The sequence below is a fragment of the Ovis aries genome, chromosome 26, assembly GCF_016772045.2.
Source record: "Ovis aries strain OAR_USU_Benz2616 breed Rambouillet chromosome 26, ARS-UI_Ramb_v3.0, whole genome shotgun sequence".
NCBI classification, from domain to species: domain Eukaryota; kingdom Metazoa; phylum Chordata; class Mammalia; order Artiodactyla; family Bovidae; genus Ovis; species Ovis aries.
This window is the reverse complement of record NC_056079.1, coordinates 849,842-870,351: the sequence shown is the minus strand read 5'-3', so window position 1 is coordinate 870,351 and position 20,510 is coordinate 849,842.

Genomic DNA, 20,510 nt, shown 5'->3' with positions numbered 1-20,510 from the left:
AACTGGACGCACCCACTGCTCAGAGCTAGGTCTCCAGGGCCTTGGGTGACACTACGGGCTCTGTGTTGGGTCATCTAAGGCACCAGAAAGACCCTCACAACAGAAGCAAGCAAAGGAAATGGCCAGTCAGCTTTCTGAGCTAGGGTCTGAAATTCGCTATGTAGAGAACTGTTCTTTGAGCATGTTAAAATATAAGCATTCCTGAGAGGCCTACAACTGGATGCCCACAGCCTCCAGGGGCACGTTTCAGGAATTTTCATGTAGAAGGTGATTAATCAAGGGAAAAGGTTGCCAGCAGCTGGGGGAAGGGGTGGGAAGATTCTGGACAGAGAGCTCAAACTTCCAGCCAGAGACACAGGAGCTCTGGGGATATGACTCTGAGCATGGTTACCATGGTTAACGTTCTTGTGATTTGCTAAGAGGGTAGATCTCAAATGATCTCACCACAAGTGAGCTTGTGAGATGCATGGTGTGTTAACTGACCTACTGTTACACTCACTTTGCAGTAAAGGTATCATATCATCATGTTACATATCCTGAACTTGCAGTGTTTCATATCAATTATATACAAACCAAGCTGGAAAAATTATAATAAAATCTAAGAAGAAAGGATATATTTCATATATTAGCAAAAGGAAAAGAAAGTCTGAGCAAGAGGTGACCAGAACCCTCAACCACCTGCACACTCCCAAGGGGAGGTAGACAGCAGGGACTCCAGAATGGGCAGGGGACGTCGAGACAATTCCATGCAAACACATGAGGAGGGGCCCCTGGGCTGGAGGACTCAGGTACCAAGGCAGGCGGCATCATGACACAAACAGAACAGGCGGAGACTGAGAAGAGCACTCAACAGGAAAAGGAAGGGAGCACCGACACAGTGACAGCCTGGGGGACTCTCCAACAGGAAGGCGACTGGAAGAAAGTCAGCACACAATCCCCCGAGGGTGATCTATTCACCTGAAATCTGACAGCGGGGACCAGACCACAGGGACGGAATTAGAGGGATGTTTGCCTGAGAACGGGTTGGGGGGTGGTGCTGACTACAAGGGCCTCAAGGGACTTGCTGATGAAAAAGCACATCCCTCACAACTCATCACACTGTCCAGTTAAAGCCATATTTTATTACCTGTAAGTTATAATCCAGTTACTCTTAAAAGCATTAGAAAAGTAACTGATAAAAGAATTAGTTTTAAAATGGCAAAAGCACCTTGTTATAAACGATTTCCTTCAGAGCTCCTCTGCTGAGGATCAGCAGGAGACCACAGGAGGCCTCCTTCCCGAGTCCCCAAATCCAGTAACACTACCAACTGTCTCGTACAATTAAACTAAGCCTGAAAGTTTAAGCTAAGCTGATGCCTGAGCACAGGCGACCACACCCCTGCGCCAGGCTAGAGCTGACAGAGGAAGGCCCGCTGTGCGCATCCCTCTGCAGCATCGCACGTGGGACGTTCGGACCCTTCCACCCACGGACAGTCAAGCCAGATGGTCGATGTTACCTCCTGTTTATACAGGACTAAATTCTGGGAAGAGGGGTGAGAAAGAGCTCCAGTGGAAGGCATGGGGGGAGCAGAGCTCAGGCCGAGGGTGGAACAGAAGTGAGGAAAGTAGGCGGGATGGAAAGAGGGAAGAAGTGGGGAGGGAGGGATCATGGCTGAAAATGAAAGATTCCCAAGGAATTTGTAGACATTTTATTGTGCTGCCAAAGAAAGTTTAAATTAAGAAGAAGAAATCACACTTCTTGTCCTTCATGTGAAATGAGTAGCTAAGGAAACAGTCAGTTCAGTTCGGTTGCTCAGTCGTGTCCGACTCTCTGCAGCATGCCAGGCCTCCCTGTCCATCACCAACCCTCGGAGTTCACCAGGTAATAAAAGAATTGTAGGCTGAGCATTAGCCCAAGCTTTGGAGACAAGAATGAAAAATTACATTCTGTCAAGAGATTTCAGGGGCTTTAGTTTGCAGATACTGATACATCTAGGTTTCACAGAGATCCTGAAGCTAAAAGCTATATTCTTTTTAAATACACACATTTATATAAAATTCCAATATGCATTTGAGAGTGATGTGGTACCTCCTGCTTGGTCTGAATCCTAAAGGGCACTTAATACATGAGAATATTTAGGGAGAGGAAATATATCCCTCGTAAGAGCCCTACAATTAAGTACTGACATGGCGACTGAGGAGATCGAAGGTAAGGTGCACTCATGAGACCCAACTCCAGGAGCCCCGAGGCTGAGGCTGGGCTGGAAGCGTTTCTGACCCCGTCACTGCCCTGCAGCCGAGCAGGCCCTCGCCCGGGGGTGCTGCGCCACTGCTGACTGTGCGCGGGAGCAGGGAACGGGCAGCTCAACAACCGGGGCTCTCCTCCCCACTTCCTGTCCACATCCGGCAGCACTTTCAAGTAAACCTGAGACCTGCTGCAATTGTATCTGCCTACAAATGAGGCAAGGCCTGCCGTCCACTCAGACTGGCCTCCAGCTTCTGGCAGAGGAGCTCAGGGCAGCGCCACGGGAGACGCAAGTCTGCCTCGAGCTACAGAGACCCGGGGGCCTCCCAGCACAGACAGCCTGTCCTGGGGGCGGCTGGCCGGGTTTCCAGGGCACCCACAATGACAGATGATGGAGGCTGCCAGGGCACCCAGCAGGTTTTAGAGCAGCAGGTTTGCTTCCTCCTGTGGGGTCACTGATGAGTTGAACTCTTTTAAAAAAAATTTTTTTTTTTTTTAGCAGAGTTATAGTTAGCATACGATGTTATATTAGTTTCCGGAGTAGAACACAGTAATTTGATACTTTTACACCTTATGAAATAATCACCACAATCGCAACAGCTACCATCTGTCACCATACCAACTTGCTACAATACTACTGACTGTGCTCCCTGCATGTATATCACTCCCCATGACTTGAGTATTTTACAGCATCAAGTTTACAAACAAGAAACAGAGACAGACTCACTGATACCAAGAACAAACCAATGGTTAGGGGGTGGGAGATGGGAACAGAGGTCACAGGCTAGGATTTGAGCGGGACAGTGGTGGGTCATAAAAAGTACAACGCCCCTGTAGCAAGGGGTCGGCAGAGCCAGGCGGAGGGCGCGGCTGCGGGCCATGCTGCCCAGTCCTCAGGAGATGTCAGGGCACCTAGATAGACGCCCTCCCCCGAGGCATCCACGATGCCCAAGAGCACAAGGGCCACCTGTCACCATGTCTGCAGTAGGGAGAGGGCAGGAAGGACTTGGAAGGCAGGAACTGTCCAAGGAAGTGAGGAAGAAGACACAGCTGGAGGAGGCGTGAGAAAAAATAAAAATATGAACCAATTTTTCCAGAAATTTGCTCATGATTTGAAACTTCCTCCTCTTGGAATTAAACCACAGGTAGACCATCTGACACAGTACAGACAGCGGACACCCGGCGGGCGTGAGGCTCTCCACTCCCACGTCCTGCGGTCCTTCCTCTGAACCGGACCATCCACAGAGCTGCGTGCGTGGTTGGAAGGGCCTCTTTCTCCACCTCTCGGCATCTGGGAAGGAGTTTCAGCTGTAATTTTCCCTTCAAGTATGAAAGCACAATTGATGCAGCATTTACGACTACGTGGCAGCAGGTAAACCACATGCGCTGAGGTACTAAAACATCCAACTCACATTTATCTCACGTTTCTGTCGGCCTGGGGATCCCCAAAGGCGTGTGACCGACAAGGCCAGCAGCTCAGCCAGCTCGGCTGTGCACAGCCTCCAGCAGACGCTTCTCTCCACTGGCGATGGCGCCACTGGACACCCCACGAGACAAAGCTCCCCCACAGACACAGCCCCCACCCCACAGAGTACCCCCCCAGCCACATTCCCCCCCACCAGACACAGTCCCCCGCAACAGACACGGTCCCCCCACAGAGACACAGTCCTCCCACCAGATACAGCCCCCCAACGAGACACCGTCCCCCCACCAGACACAGTTCACCCACCAGACACAGTCTCCCCACAGACACAGTCCCCCCCCCCAGACACAGTTCCGCCCCAGACACAGTCCCCCCCAGCGGACACGGTCCCCTCACCAGACACAGTCCCCCCACCAGACAAAGTGCCCCCACCAGACACGGTCCCCCCACCAGACACGGTTTCCCCACCAGACACGGTCCCCCCACCAGACACAGTCCCCCCACCAGACACAGTGCCCACCCCAAACACAGTCCCCCCACCAGACACAGCCCCACCCCCAGACACAGTCTCCCCACCAGACACAGTCCCTCCACCAGACAGCCCCCCCCAGACACAACCACCCCACCAGACAGAGCCCCCCACCAGACACTGTCCCCTCCCCTGCTGGCCCCTCTGCCCCTAAATCCATGCATCCTTCCTGGCCCCCTGCACTGAGGGCTCCATCTGTCCGGATGCTCTGTCCTCCCCGGGTGTTGCTAGGAGCTAGCCGGCACACCCTAGGGAGCACAGCCACTGCAGGTAGACTCCCTTATCCAGTACCGTCAGCCACAGCGAAAGTGAATTCACCTGCGTGGGGGCAGAGTCCAGCCAGAGGCCATGCACCAGACCGGAGGGCATGGAAATATAAATTTCACAATTCCCAAACTGTGCTCCAAGGCACCCCGGGGTTCCAGGGCAAGGCAAGAGAATGTTAATTTCAAGGGAAACAGCAATTCTCATGGGTGTGAGACCCCAGTGGCTGCTACCCCACTTGAAAGTAGGATCGCACTCCACCTGATGACCAAGACCTGCCCACAGGCCACCAGCAAGTGCCTCCTCTTGGTGGTCAGGACTCCCTGTGACACGTGGCTGCTGGCTCCTGTCATGACAGGATCTGGGCTCACCGAGGGACAACCAGCAAGCGCCTCCTCTCAGTGGTCAGGGTTCCCTGTGACACGTGGCCGCTCTCTCCCGTCACGACAGGATCTGGGCTCACCGAGGGACAGCACTCGCTCAGCAAAGTGTCAACTCAGAATCACACTCGCTCCCACTCAGTTCAAACCCTCGACTTCTCTCCTCGGGGAGGATGTTCACCGGGTTCGGTGGTCTTAGCATCTGTTCTCCCAATTATTCGGACATCACTGTATTAAAGGCTCTAATCTCCATTTGCGTAACAGTTTTATTACTTTGTCATTAAAACCCCATTAGAAGACAGCCTAGTTGCCATGACGGTCCTCAGTGGAGTTGATGCGACTGCTATTAGGACTGTAATAACTTTGAATCCACCCAGACATGAGGACAGCCATCACTATGCCCCAGATTCGAAGTTCTTAACAACTCCAGTCACATCCTCTGAGGAGTGGGAAGGAAGTCAGTGGCTCAAAACCTCCTCCAGGACCTCCCATTAACGGCACTGCTACAGGGATCCCTGATTTATAAATTAACAGCACATTTGCTGGTGAAGGGCAGATTGCAAAGTTATTTTTGTAATAAGATGTCTTATACTTTCAGCTAATAGCATTCAGGATAAGCATCATTTTTATCTTGGAAAGCTTAAAGAAACCTGGTTCCATAAAACATGCTTGTCTGCAAAGGCTTTTTTTGGTTTTAGGAAAAAAATATAATACATCTTCAAAATGCCTTACCAAAGCATCCATGTGAGTTGTGACCGAGAACCTAGCCTCTCCCTCCATTCCAGATAAACTTGCCTGCCTACATCACTGAGACTCAACAATCTCTAAGCAAATGTCTACAAAAACGGAAATATTCTAAGACTCTATAAAGAATAAAGACAGTTTATAGGCTGTACAGCTTTACCGCTTTCACAGAATCCACTAGGTATGAATGAAAATACATATTCTGTTGCAACTCCTAAAATAACTCAACAGATGCATGAATTCAAAAATAAATACAATAGATTAACCAGCAATAACCTGAAGGAGCTTCAAGTGAACTTTACTGGAGAAAGAGATTTTGCTGCATTAGAAAGTGTTATCTTGCAGGTGGCAGGACCCTGGGGGTTTGGCCAAGTCTCCTCTCCCTGAGCCCTCTGTGTAGATGAGCCCACCACCCACTGCCTGCGGACTCGCCACTGGGCATGTTAAGAAGCCAGGTGGACCTCAGCTTCCGTCAGAGGACCTGAAGCTGGGGCAGTGGGTGGCATTCTTTAGGATAAACATCACGGGGAGAAATGGGCCAGTACGGGAGCTGCGACTTGTTAAGAGTCTTTGCGAATTCGGGATACAAGGCCCCTACGAATGAGTGAATGCAATCATTTCCTCCTCTCTGGGTTGTTTTCTCTGTTCTATGATGCTGTCCTTGGATGCACACAAGCAGGTTTTTTAAATTTTTACTTTAATAAAATTAATTATCTAAGTTCTAAATCTTAACTCATTCTCTCGAATTCCCAAATCATGACTTAGGACCATGGTGAGGTACTGACAGAAAAAGAGACTGCTGATGGTGTGCTCTGATGCTTGTGGTTAAACATACTCACTGTAGGTTAAAATCTGTTAACCCTACACTCTAGTGTAAAATGATACTGCAAATCATTTAAGCACTGAAATTCTGTTTTTGCTTGGAGAGCTTTAATTACATTATCAATGTTAAGATTATCTGGGGTCTGATCTATGTCATGGAATGTGCACTGAAGTAAGAATAGTTTTTAAGCCTGAAATCAAGGCCGAGAACATTCCTGTCCAGTCACACAGCTGATCTCCCTCCCAGGAAGACCTCTGTGACTGTCGCAAATGAGCATCCGCTGTCCTCCCATCCTCCTGTCTCAGGAGGTAATAAGAAGAGGGTCCTCTTCCACGTCTGCAAAAGAGCAAGCAACGAGCCTAGCAGGGCTGGGTCGGAGCTCAGGACGGCCCCTCTCTGTGCTCAGCCACCAGGACCGGCCGGGACAGCAGCCAGGCCTGCTTCTGGACCCTCTGAGCTGGGAAGGCTTCCCGGCAAAGGAAGGCCCAGGCCCTGTGGACAGGGCAGCTCCCCAAGAGGGACACATGGGGGAGGTGAGACCCCCAGCTGGGTCCCAGGGACTGAAGTCCAGCCCCAGGGGCTAGGGCCAGAGCTGCTCCAGGAGCAGGGCAGCAGAGGGAGCCACCCCAGGGATGGAGCAGGGCCTGCCCACCAAGGCAGGAAGGTGGGAGAGATCCAGGGTGCAAAAGAGGAGGGGCAGGGAAGGGGCAGCAGGCCCACGCAGGACCCACGGAGGCCCGGAATGGATGCTGACCTCTGACTCCCGATCCTGTGTCCCAACAGGCCACGTCCACAGTCGGCACCCAAGGACTGGGTTGAGGTTCCAGATGAGGGTCTGAGCTTTGAGATACTGTCAGGTATGTTAGAAATTACTGGCCTTATTGTGCTCAGTGAGATGAGACAGAGAAAGACAAATAGCATGTTATTTCATTTATGTGTGGAATCTAAAAATACAACAAACTAGTAAATGTACCAAAAAAGAAGTAGTCTCACAAATAGAGAAAGGAAATGAGTGGTTACTGTGTGGGGGAGGGGCAACTTAGGGTGGGGGAGGGGCAGGTACCAAGGATGGGGTATAAGACAGGCTCAGGGTGACTGCGTGACAAGGGGGACATAGACAATATTCTGTAATAACTTAAATGGAGTGTGTGTGTCAGTCGCTCAGTTATATCTGACTCTTTGCAACCCTAACCTTTAGAAATTACGTAAAAAACTTTCTTTTAGTTTTTGAAAAAAGAAATGACTGCCCTTGAATTAGATGGCTCTGCATTAGACGTTGGGTCCTGGCACAATTCTGCGGCCTGTGTGCATGTGGACAGTGCTCAGAGCAGGGCAGTAAGAGCCCTCTCATCAGGTGATTCTGCAGAGGACACAGGCAAGGAGGGTGGAAACATGCAAACTTCTCCTAGTTACTTTGTTTCTGCTGCTTAAAAACCGATACAGAGCAAGGCCCAGGTCACAGGATACTCTGCATTAAGGCGAATCCCCAGACACATCAGGCTGCTCTAAGTTTTGGGGTTTAAGACCAGCCGTCTGTCTCCCTGTATCTGTCATGATGTAATGATATTTTATACCAGCCTTGTGTCTGTTTTCTCTCAGAAACCATGAACTTGCCAAAGGAAATGGCTGGCGCGGCTAGAGCTAAATAAGCCAACAGAACCAATGGTTAGTTTATCTAACACCCTCCTTTTTCTTTTTAAATCACATTATGAACTTTGTGTCGTATGTGTTTAACATGCAGGACTCAATGAGTCTGGGAAACTATACAACCTACGGCCACCGCTGAAGGCACAGACAAACCCCTCCTCCTCTGAGCTCGTCTTCCCACCGCTTTATTATTATTATTATTATTATCACTGTGTGTGCTCGTGGGCATGGTAAGAACACAACATATGCCCTACCTTCCTAGAAACTGTTAGGTGCAGACAGCAGGGCAGCTGGTGGCAGCAGACACCAGACACACTCCCCTGAAGGAGGCAAGCTCTGCATCCGTGGGCCCCAGCCCCAGCTTCCATCCCCCATCCTCTGCTCCCAAGTCTGACTCTCCAAGGGGTGGCTGAGGAGGCCACCGCACAGCCTTCCAGCTTCTGCTGGTCACGTGGAGAAGCCCTTCCTTACTTCTCCAGCGCCTCTCACCCCTGTGTAGCTGTAACTTTACAAGCTGAAAAGAAACACTCTTTTACCAGCGTAACTACCCTTCAGAATCCAGTAAAAATATCCTATGATGAAAATCTGAACACAAATTACGCAACAGCGAGCCATGAGGGGACATAAGTATGACAATGGCCAAGATAATCAGAAGATACAGAAGCCTTTCACAAATGTTAACCTTACACATTTAAGTTTTAGTCTTTCTAACCGCGTCTATCACTAAACAATCGAATCTTCACTTAGGCAGCAGCCCTGGCGGCATATACCGCGACTCTGGAGAAGGTATAACACGTGTCTGTCAGCCTGTCTATCGTGATAATCAATGATCAAACACATACAAAGTTTCTTTACTGAGTCACATCAGTTTTCATGACAATTAAGTTTTTTAAAACAGTTTCAGAAAGAATCTGCTTTTTTAAAATATCAGAATAAACAGAAATATTTAGAAAAGCAAATATCTATAACCATCACAATTCCAGAACCTTGAGTAAATTTCTCCTTTCAAATTCTCAATAATTTTGAGACACTAGCACCTTGGACAGCTCCAAGGAGAGCCCCACGACTCAGTAAATATCTGTTGGACTACTGAAAATGGTTAGTATAGACTAGGACAAACTTCATGAATGCAATAACTATCAGAGGCACTAAAGGTGTGCTTACCATGTAAAACAGAAAGGCGCCACCTACCAACTGACTGATCTAAGGACAAAGGTGGTGCACGAAAAGACACAAAAAGACAAAAATACTCCTTGTGGTATTTCTTTGAAGCAACAAAGTATCGGAAACAAAGCAGAAGTCCCCCTAATTAGTTGAATTATGCTTTAGGCACACAATGGAATATGATAAATAATGCATTAGAAAAAAGAAACAGAAAAATATTTACAACACAATGTTAAGTAAAAAGTTTACAAAACAGTATGCATGTTCCTTTCCTATTTACATAATCTACGTGTAGAAAACATGAATGAACTAAGAGCCCAAATAACAGTGATTCTTTCTGGGCAGAAGATGTAGATACACTTCCCCCCTGACTTGACTTAATCTTTTACCTTTTCCATAACATGATGTTTTCTACAACAAGCATATAGAGCAATGCTCACATGTGCAGATCAAGTTGAGTTTCACTTCTTGGTCTGCAGTTTACCAACTGGGTTATATTTCTCTCCACACATGTTTTCTCAACCCGTATATATAAGATAAAAAATGCTCCTACCTGAAAAGCGTTGTGAAAATCTCATGCTGCTGCTGCTGCTGCTAAGTCGCTTCAGTCGTGTCCGACTCTGCGCGACCCCATAGACTGCAGCCCACCAGGCTCCCCCGTCCCTGGGATTCTCCAGGCAAGAACACTGGAGTGGGTTGCCATTTCCTTCTCCAATGCATGAGGATGAGTGGTCAATAAATAGTATCATTTTATGTATTACTTGTATAACAAAAAGATTGGGGTGGGGAATGATACCACTTTCCTCCGGAAAGGTCCCATTGTAAATAGCATCCTCATCAAGACCTCTCTCATTATGCAAATGGAACAAAATTGGCCATGCTGTATTTCTCACTTGATGGTAACAGGGCATCAAGAAGCTGCATCTTCAGCCAGGCACGAGACTGGAAACCCAGCACTGATCTCTGCGGGCGACCAGCTCTCTTGCTCTGAATGTATTTCCTTGTGTCCCAGAAGGTGAGGTCCTGAGGCAGATGCAGCAGACACTGGGCACGGAACCCGTGGGCTCAAGGTTCCCTGGAGATTCCAGAGGGGAACATGATGCAAACGTGTCCGTCGGCCTTACTGTTGGTGTCTTGTTAAAAAAAAATGCTATTAAACACTGCTGTGCCCAGATCAATAACTTTTGTGACTTCTACTTTGGGGGCAGAAAATGCACAAAGCTCTTATTCACGTGGAAGGCCAGGAGGCCTGGGTCGCAAGGATACCACTCTGCTGCTCACAGGGAGCGGGTCTAGGAGGGCGGGGCAGCCAGCTCCTGAAGACGGCTCCACACACGGGATTTCCGCTGGGGAAGGGGGGCGCCAGGAAGGATAAGATGCCTGCCCAAGGGAAGAAGCAGAATGGGTGGCTCTGATGATGCAGATGCCGAGTCCGAAGGCCCTCAAGGGTGCACGCACTCACTCAGGTTCTCTCCTCTGCAACCAGGCGCAGGCTTGTGTCTGCTCCTTGGCCTCCTGGTCTTCTGCATCCTCTGAGCTGCAGCACGGGGCTCACGGTCCAGGTCTCTCTCTTCTCTGCCCACAATCACTCCCAGCTCTCCTCCCAACCCCGTGCCCCATCAGCAAGTGGTAACTCCAGGGTCCCTCTGCGGCCTGGCCTCTGCCTGAGTCCCCGGCTCACATCCAGAAAAACACCCTCACCACACAGCTGGGGCCGCAGCATGAGTGGCGTGGAGCCACAGATCTGGCTCTCAGCTCACCCCTGCCAGGCACCCTCCTGGAGGGTCTGAGGCCCCTTCCCCAGCACCATGAACAAGCCCTGGCTACAGCACTCCGAGTCCATTCGCTGGGTAAGCAGCTCCAGGAGAGACAAACTTGAGAACAACAGGGGCCGCGGGTGGACCAGACGAGCATATAAGCAAAGAGCCGCGATGTGTGACAGCGAGCACAGGTCGGGGAGACCTGGATTTCATGAAGAACATGCACCATGAAGGACCTGACTCGGGGCAAGTCCCTGAATTTCTGGCTCTTGGTTCCCCAAACCCCAAAGTCACCACACTTGAGCGATTCCTCTCTGGGCTCTGTGACACTGAAGATGCTGCGGTTCTGTTACTGCATCCAGGCTTCTGGTCCGTTGGGGTGAAGACATCATGTTCAGGCTCTCGCCTCCAGAATCTCATCTGTTTTCCAGCTCACCACTTCCCTGTGTATTTCATCACTTTACTCAAAGGGCTCAACTGGCTCCTGATTGCTGCCAGCCTGGTCCTCCACGGGCTGCCCCTTCCCAGCTGTCAGACGAGCTCTGCGCCAGACCTGGCACAGCTGGTCACTGCCCCTCCAGCTCCTCATAAAGCAAATGTGTAAGAGGCCACCGGCATCGGCTCCCTGACAGCTTGCTGGCAGGATTAGGAGGAAGCAACTTCAACCTCCAGCTAGGATTCTGCAGGTGGGAATCCCTGCCATTAGTCTTCTCTTTCCCCCTTTTCTTCTCTTTTTTGTTTTTTAAAGAAATAGTGTGACAGAAAGTGACTGATGGTTTCATCGACCAAGAACCTGCACATTGAAGGAGGGGCCTGGGCCTGGAAGCCTTAAAGGTCCTCACTGATGCCTCAGCCCTGCAGAGACCTGGCGCAGGCCCTCCCTGAGTGTGGCCCCATCAGCGTGGAGGCTGGTAGCTCAGGACCCTGAGGACCAGGTGCTGGCCCTTCACTGTGAGGTCTGGGGGACAGCGGGACACCCTCAGGACACAGACTGGGGGCCTGTGTATTTCCGCATTAACCCTATTTCTCCCACTGGAACACTGCAACCCCCATCCTGTCCTGTTCATCCTGGCCTCTCCTCTAGTACAGCCCAGGTGGGGCCTTTCTGAAACATGCCCATCCAAGGCTGATCATCCCACCTCCTACACATGGAAACTGGCTCTGCCCCAACAAAGAATGTCTCCTCTGGCCCTGCTGTGACCCCAGGACCCAGGCCACACCCAGTATGTGGTGGTGAGTCAGTGTTTGATGAGTGAATAATGAAGCAACTTCTAGGGTGACTCTCGGTGAAGATGACACAAGAACCCCTCCCCGAGGCCCTAGGCCCTCCACACGGAGCACACAGACCTCTTGCAGTCTTCCCTTCCTCTTTAGGGATCCTGTTTTCCCAGGTACACAGAAGTGGCATCACAGCCCCAGGAGGCTCAGGACACCCCGTATACCTGATTCAGGGCTGAAACTTTCCACTCAACATCCTAAATCCAAGCAAATCATACCCCTAGCAACTCTGAGCAGTGCTGGTGCGAAGTCGGTGACCAGCTCACAAACCACGTGAGTGCCGCCATCCCCAGGGCCCCAGGTTCTCCAGGACAACCGTCCAGGACAAGGACAGTGCAGTCAGAGCAGGTGGACAGATGATCTGGGCTGTGAACACAAGGGCAAAGCCTCCTCCCCGGGGCCTAGGTGTCAGGAGGTGCTGGGTGACAGGAAGGCTCTTGGGGCGGGAGCAGGGAGTGGAGACTCAGGGCCCACCTGGACTCGGGCCCTGGGGGGGGAAGGTAGGGAGCAGGGGCATACAGGACGACGGGGCCCCCAACACAGCCTGTGATCCAGGGGCGGACAGCACCGCGGACCGGGCGGAAAGTCTGGGCAGAAAGAGGCCTTCAACCCGCAGGTCAGGGGTCAGCACGTGCAGCCACCGCCTGCTTTCAGGAACCAAGCCCCACAGGAGCACAGTGCCCTGTGGTGCCCTGTGAAGTGCCCCCATGGACACTTCAGCCTGTGAACACAAGGGCAGAGCACGTGGAACACAGGGGCCAGGCAGGCAAGACTCAGGGCTCCGTCTCCAAATTATTAAGAGTCGCAAGGCCGTCTCTGGGCCCAGGGTCACATTTCCTGTGCGACAAACCCTAAACCTCTGCGCAGCCCCTCCAAAGCAGAGCGGGCCAAACAGGACGCGGCGGAAGCCTGCAGCTGAGGCTTCTTACTCTAAAAGAAGGGCTGCCTTAGTCCCAGGACGCCCCCACTCCTAGGAAGGAAGCCTCCCCGGAGAAGCCCTCACCTGGGGGCGGGGCAGGGGCGGGGCTGGCACCGAGGCCCCGCCCCAGGCCCGGGGCGGCGCAGCGCGGCTCCCCTCCCGCCGCGGCCACCAGGTGGCGCTGCCGCCCAGCCCTTCGGGGGCAGCGGCGGACGTCGGGGCGGGGGCAGCGGCTGACTTAGCGCTGGGACGCCCCCGGGGTCCCCCTCCTCCAGGCTAAACCGGACCTGACAGGCCCCTCCCGGCCCGACATGCTCTCTAGGCCAGGGACGGGCAGCAGCAGGCAGCCGCTGCTTCTGCCCTTGCTTTTACTTAGGTGGGGTTTATCAGGCTACCGATGTCACTGAAAGGCTAGGGCAGGCTGGTGATGGAAAAGGGCATTCAGACATCACAGACCCTCCCGGGGACATGCGCAGGCTTGGCAGGAAATGACTTGTGTCTACAAATCCACACGAAGGCTTCGGCCTCAGGGAGCGAGCCTTGCCTGGGTACCCAAGGGTCCTTTCTGAACTGCGCTTCCCTCCTCTCCCTGCCCTTTAGCTCAGTAGTTCTTGGTCAGTCGGGGCTGACCCCCTCGTCACAACCACACAGGGACAGGGATCTCAAGACATCTCTGGTTGGAAGGGCCTGGGGGTGCGGCCGCTGAACATCCCACAGGGCACAGGACACCCAGGGCAGATAGTGACCTGACCCCAAACATTCAAAGTGTGGATGCTCTGAACTTCCAGTGCAGAATCACCAATCCCCAGTTCTTCCTAGGTTTTGAGGATTAAATAACATGAGTAAACTATTTAGGAAATTGCATGCAACAGAACAAATTTCCAACACATCACAGTTACTACTGGCTACATAGTTCAGTTGCTGAACTATGTGTCTGACTCTTTGCGACCCCATGAATCGCAGCACACCAGGCCTCCCTGTCCATCACCAACTCCCGGAGTTCACTCAATCTTCCACAAGTCAGTGATGCCATCCAGCCATCTCATCCTCTGTCATCCCCTTCTCCTCCTGCCTCCAATCCCTGCAGCATCAGAGTCTTTTCCAATGAGTCAACTCTTCGCATGAGGCGGCCAAAGTACTGGAGCTTCAGCTTCAGCATCATTCCTTCCAAAGAAATCCCAGGGCTGATCTCCTTCAGAATGGACTGGTTGGATCTCCTGCAGTCCAAGGCAGTCCAACACCACATTTGAAAAGCATCAATTCTTCGGCGTTCAGCCTTCTTCACAGTCCAACTCTCATATCCATACATGACCACAGGAAAAACCATAGCCTTGACCAGACGGACCTTTGTTGGCAAAGTAATGTCTCTGCTTTTCAACATGCTGTCTAGGTTGGTCATAACTTTTCTTCCAAGGAGTAAGCGTCTTTTAATTTCACGGCTGCAGTCACCATCTGCAGTGATTTTGGAGCCCCCCAAAATAAAGTCAGCCAGTGTTTCCACTGTTTCCCCATCTATTTCCCATGAAGTGATGGGACCGGATGCCATGATCTTCGTTTTCCGAATGTTGAGCTTTAAGCCAACTTTTTCACTCTCCTCTTTCACTTTCATCAAGAGGCTTTTTAGTTCCTCTTCACTTTCTACCATAAGGGTGGTGTCATCTGCATATCTGAGGTTATTGAGATTTCTCCCAGCAATCTTGATTCCAGCTTGTGTTTCTTCCAACCCAGCGTTTCTCATGATGTACTCTGCATAGAAGTTAAATAAGCGGGGTGACAATATACAGCCTTGATGTATTCCTTTTCCTATTTGGAACCAGTCTGTTGTTCCATGTCCAGTTCTAACTGTTGCTTCCTAACCTGCATACAGATTTCTCAAGAGACAGGTTAGGTGGTCTGGTATTCCCATCTCTTTCAGAATTTCCACAGTTTATTGTGATCCACACAGTCAAAGGCTTTGTCATAGTCAATAAAGCAGAAATAGATGTTTTTCGGGAACTCTCTTGCTTCTTTGATGATCCAGTGGATGTTGGCAATTTGATCTCTGGTTCCTCTGCCTTTTCTAAAACCAGCTTAAACATCAGGGAGTTCACGGTTCACGTATTGCTGAAGCCTGGCTTGGAGAATTTTGAGCATTACTTTACTAGCATGTGAGATGAGTGCAATTGTGCGGTAGTTTGAGCATTCTTTGGCATTGCCTTTCTTTGGGATTGGAATGAAAACTGACCTTTTCCAGTCCTGCGGCCACTGCTGAGTTTTCCAAATTTGCTGGCATATTGAGTGCAGCACTTTCACAGCATCATCTTTCAGGATTTGAAATAACTCAATTGGAATTCCATCACCTCCACTAGCTTTGTTCGTAGTGATGCTTTCTAAGGCCCACTTGACTTCACATTCCAGGATGTCCGGCTCTAGATGAGTGATCACACCATCGTGATTATCTGGGTCATGAAGATCTTTTTTGTACAGTTCTTCTGTGTATCCTTGCCACCTCTTCTTAATATCTTCTGCTTCTGTTAGGTCCATACCATTTCTGTCCTTTATCAAGCCCATCTTTGCATGAAATATTCCCTTGGTATCTCTAATTTTCTTGAAGAGATCTCTAGTCTTTTCCATTCTGTTCTTTTCCTCTATTTCTTTGCACTGATCACTAAAGAAGGCTTTCTTATCTCTTCTTGCTATTCTTTGGAACTCTGCATTCAGATGCTTATATCTTTCCTATTCTCCTTTGTTTTTCACCTCTCTTCTTTTCACAGATATTTGTAAGGCCTCCCCAGACAGCCATTTTGCTTTTCTGCATTTCTTTTCCATGGGGATGGTCTTGATCCCTGTCTCCTGTACAATGTCATGAACCTCATTCCATAGTTCATCAGGCACTCTTATCAGATCTAAGCCCTTAAATCTATTTCTCACTTCCACTGTATAATCATAAGGGATTTGATTTAGGTCATACCTGAATGGTCTAGCGGTTTTCCCTACTTTCTTCAATTTGAGTCTGAATTTGGTAATAAGGAGTTCATGATTTGAGCCACAGTCAGCTCCTGGTCTTGTTTTTGTTGACTTTATAGAGCTTCTCCATCTCTGGCTGCAAAGAATAAAATCAATCTGATTTTGGTGTTGACAATCTGGTGATGTCCATGTATAGAGTCTTCTCTTGTGTTGTTGGAAGAGGGTGTTTGCTATGACCAGTGCATTTTCTTGGCAAAATTCCATTAGTCTTTGCCCTGCTTCATTCTGCATTCCAAGGCCAAATTTGCCTGTTACTCCAGGTGTTTCTTGACTTCCTACTTTTGCATTCTAGTTCCCTAGTATGAAAAGGACATCTTTTTGGGGTGTTAGTTCTAAAAGGTCTTGTAGGTCTTCATAGAACCATTCAACTTCAGCTTCTTCAGTGTTACTGGTTGGGGCATAGACTTGGATTACTGTGATATTGAATGGTTTGCCTTGGAAACGAACAGAGATCATTCTGTCATTTTTGAGATTGCATCCAGGTACTGCATTTTGGACTCTTTTGTTGACCATGATGGCTACTCCACTTCTTCTGAGGGATTCCTGCCTGCAGTAGTAGATATAATAGTCATCTGAGTTAAATTCACCTATTCCAGTCTATCTTAGTTTGCTGATTCCTAGAATGTCGACATTCACTCTTGCCATCTCTTGTTTGACCATTTCCAATTTGCCTTAATTCATGGACCTCACACTCCAGGTTCCTATGCAATATTGCTCCTTACAGCATCAGACCTTGCTTCTATCACCAGTCCCATCCACAGCTGGGTATTGTTTTTGCTTTGGTTTCATCCCTTCATTCTTTCTGGAGTTATTTCTCCACTGATCTCCAGTAGTGTGTTGGGCACCTACTGACCTGGGGAGTTCCCCTTTCAGTATCCTATCATTTTGCCTTTTCATACTGTTCATGGGGTTCTCAAGGCAAGAATACCGAAGTGGTTTGCCATTCCCTTCTCCAGTGGACCATATTCTGTCAGACCTCTCCACCATGACCCAACCATCTTGGGTTGCCCCGCAGGCATGGCTTAGTTTCATTGAGTTAGACAAGGCTGTGGTCCTAGTGTGATTAAATTGACTAGTTTTCTGTGAGTATGGTTTCAGTGTGTCTACCCTCTGATGTCCTCTTGCAACAACACCTACCATCTTACTTGGGTTTCTCTTACCTTGGGCGTGGGGTATCTCTTCACGGCTGCTTCAGCAAAGCGCAGCCGCTGCTCCATCTCCAGGTATGATCAAGGTGGCGCATTCTTCTGCCAAGAAATTGGGTCTAGAACACATGGGGTTAACAGAATTTCTCCAAGGCCTTTATGGAGACTGGCTCTCCTGATGCTGAGGACGGTACTGTGGCTCACTCAGCTCTCCACTGAGACGTGCTAAAGCCCATTTAACCTGGATATAGAAGCAGGAAGAAAGCTGACCCAGCTGTTCAGCGTCTCACATGCTTGCGAGAGTGAAAAAGCAAGCATTGTTCACAGAGAGGCATTAAATTATTCAGGTGAAGCCCAGCACATTTTCAGGGCATGAGACACATTATTGATTTGCCCACAGCAGACGGTCACAGGTCCTGCCAGAGCAGGCACTGCCCAGGGACGAGGTCTTGGCCATACTGGCAGCCATAATCCCTCCCCCCAACCACAGGCCCAGGCCACCTGTGGCTCAGACAGGCCTGCCAGGGTCTGGGGGCCGCTGTTCTGTTTTCACATCCCCGGGACTAGGCTGGCTTCCCGGGGGTCTTCCGAGAGGGTACAAGAGCCAAGTGTGGGGGTGGTGGTGGTGTCAGTGGCAGGGTGTGTGTGTGGAGTGGGAGGGGGTGACAGCCCTGCAGGGGGTAATTCCTGACAATTGAAGAATGAGAGAGCCGAGCACCCAGAGATTACAGAGCAGCGGGGGAGCAGGTACTATCTGATCCCCACAAGCCAGTGTCACTTTCCCCGTCACACTCCTCGTCCTCAACTGGAGCACGGGAGAAGAGTTTCCACAGACACATCACAGGCAGAATTGTGAGTGTGGAAAAAAGACGTGTTAGTTGCTCAGTTGTACCCGAATCTTTGAGACCCCATTGACTGTAGCCCGCCAGACTCCTCTGTCCATGGGATTCTCCCAGCAAGACGATCAGAGTGGGTTCCAGTCAATTATCATATGATAAACCAAGGGAGAGAGAGACAGAGGGAGCACACACTTGGAGAAAAATCCAAAGGTGCCAGCAGTAAACTTCCCAACAAAGACGCTGCACCAGAGATGCCCGAGACCCCCCGCTCCTTAACCACACAGCCCACAAGGTTCCGCTCTGCAGGTTTTCTGGGAGAATAATTTTTTACAGAAACAAATGTGTTGTCATGTTCAGCTCCTCTGGGGCTGAGGCAGAAGAAAGGCAGAGGAAGGAGGTGACAGCTCTGTGCATTCAGAGCCTCGCTTCTTCCTGAGTTCAATACTGAAAACTTGGAAAATGCAAATTCCAACAGCAGATACTGAAATGCTACACGCTATTCAAGGTCAAAGACAACAGTTTCAAGGATGGTCTAGAAACTCACTCTCTTTCTCAAAGGCCAATAACCAGAAGACAGAAGCCTGCTTCCAACCCCAGCGGGGGAGAATGGATGGAGTCTGTGAGTGAGGCCTAGGAGGAGGCTATGGGAGGAAGAAGACAGCACCTAGGGAGGCAGGAGCCACAGAACTGAGGCCTTGGCTGTGAAGCAGGGCTCATATGCTGAGAGGTCGGTCAGATGAGCAGAAGTCGCACTGTGAGAGTGCATTTTGTGCACTGAATCCTAAGTTTCTGTAACACAAGCTTCTATCAACAGCCCCCAAAGAAACTTCCAAAATGAGAAATGGAGTGGGGAGAGTCATAAAGAAGGGGCTCTGCCCCAGGTACAGAGGATGTGAGGCTCTACCCAGAAAGGGCTGGAGGCTGCCCCACAGACCAGCAGCCAGCGCTTCCTGACCTGCAGCTGCACCTCCCACCTTCCTGATTAGGTGAGTGCCATGCCAAGTGGCATCCAAGCCCAAATCAACCACACAGTGTAGAAGTCGAGTTGCGCTTGTTCATATTCGCAACCTTAAGATTAAACATTTGCAGGGAGATGTCAGTGTTTTCAGCACAGAAAAGCAGAAGCCAAGGTTAACTTCCTGGAGTTTAAGTGAGAAATTTAAGCATATTTAGAGAATTCATACAATTCCATTAACTTCTGGTCACTTTAATCTAATCAACGGATAACTTTCACTACATAATGTATTAACTGCAAACATATTACTAGTTCTTTCACGTGACCTTACACAAATGGCCCTCCCTGTCTGTGAAGTGGGGAGCCCTGTCGGGAAGCACACCCTCTTGCAGCTGCCCTGTTTCCAGACCCGGCCGCAGTCACACCCAGCAACCGTGCCCTTGGGAATCTGTGCTGTCCTAAAGGGACAGTGAAGTGAAAGTCGCTCGGTCTTGTCCAACTCTTTGCGACCCCATGGACCATGGGATTCTCCAGGCCAGAATACTGGAGTTGGTAGCCATTCCCTTCTCCAGGGGATCTTCCCAACCCAGGGATCCAACCCAGGTCTCCTGCACTGCAGGAAGATTCTTTACCAGCTAAGCCACAAGGGAAGCCCAAAACTGCAAATGTCTCCTTGAACATTTTTCTCTTGATTATACAGTGTGCAGAGAAGACAGGACACAGCAGGCCTGGGGCTGCTATCTTCAGAAAGGCTTACCTGCAAACCTGACCTTTAAGGATGTCTGAGAACTTGACTGGTGAAGAGCTCCCACCCTGTAAACTGCTGCAAACATCCCCTGAACTCTAAGAGTGGCTCACTATGCCTTAGTGTGGACAATGGGGGAGGGGCGGTGATCTGGCAGCCTTGCCCACTCCCAGTGACCAGCAGCAGGCTGGCCTCAGCCCTTCTCTCTGTCTGTGGGTCTGAGTCACTTGGACACCGGAAAACATGCTTTTCTTCTGGGGGTCTGGAATTTTAGTGACCACTGTCCTCACACAGGCAATGGGCAGCCAGCTTGACCTGGACTCCACGTGTGGGTGAGCATCTCTGATGGACGACACCTCCCGTCACATCCTGACTTACTGCTGTGGGGCTTCCCTAGGGGAAGGGCCATGGGAACTGCACCTGGTCTCTCTGACTGGCCCCTGTGCACCTCCTGCCCTGGACAGCGCATGCTGTACCCTTTCCCGGGAGTGAGTCTCATCTGTGTAAGACTACAGGCTGCAAGTCCTCAGGAAGTCACCAGCCCTGGGGCTGGCTGTGAGGACCTGGGCACAGTTAGAGTCAAAGAAGTGGGATTTGCTGGAACCATCCTGACTGTGAAATATGGTGAAAGCTTGTTTGGAAAAAGAAAGATGAAGAGGTGGAGG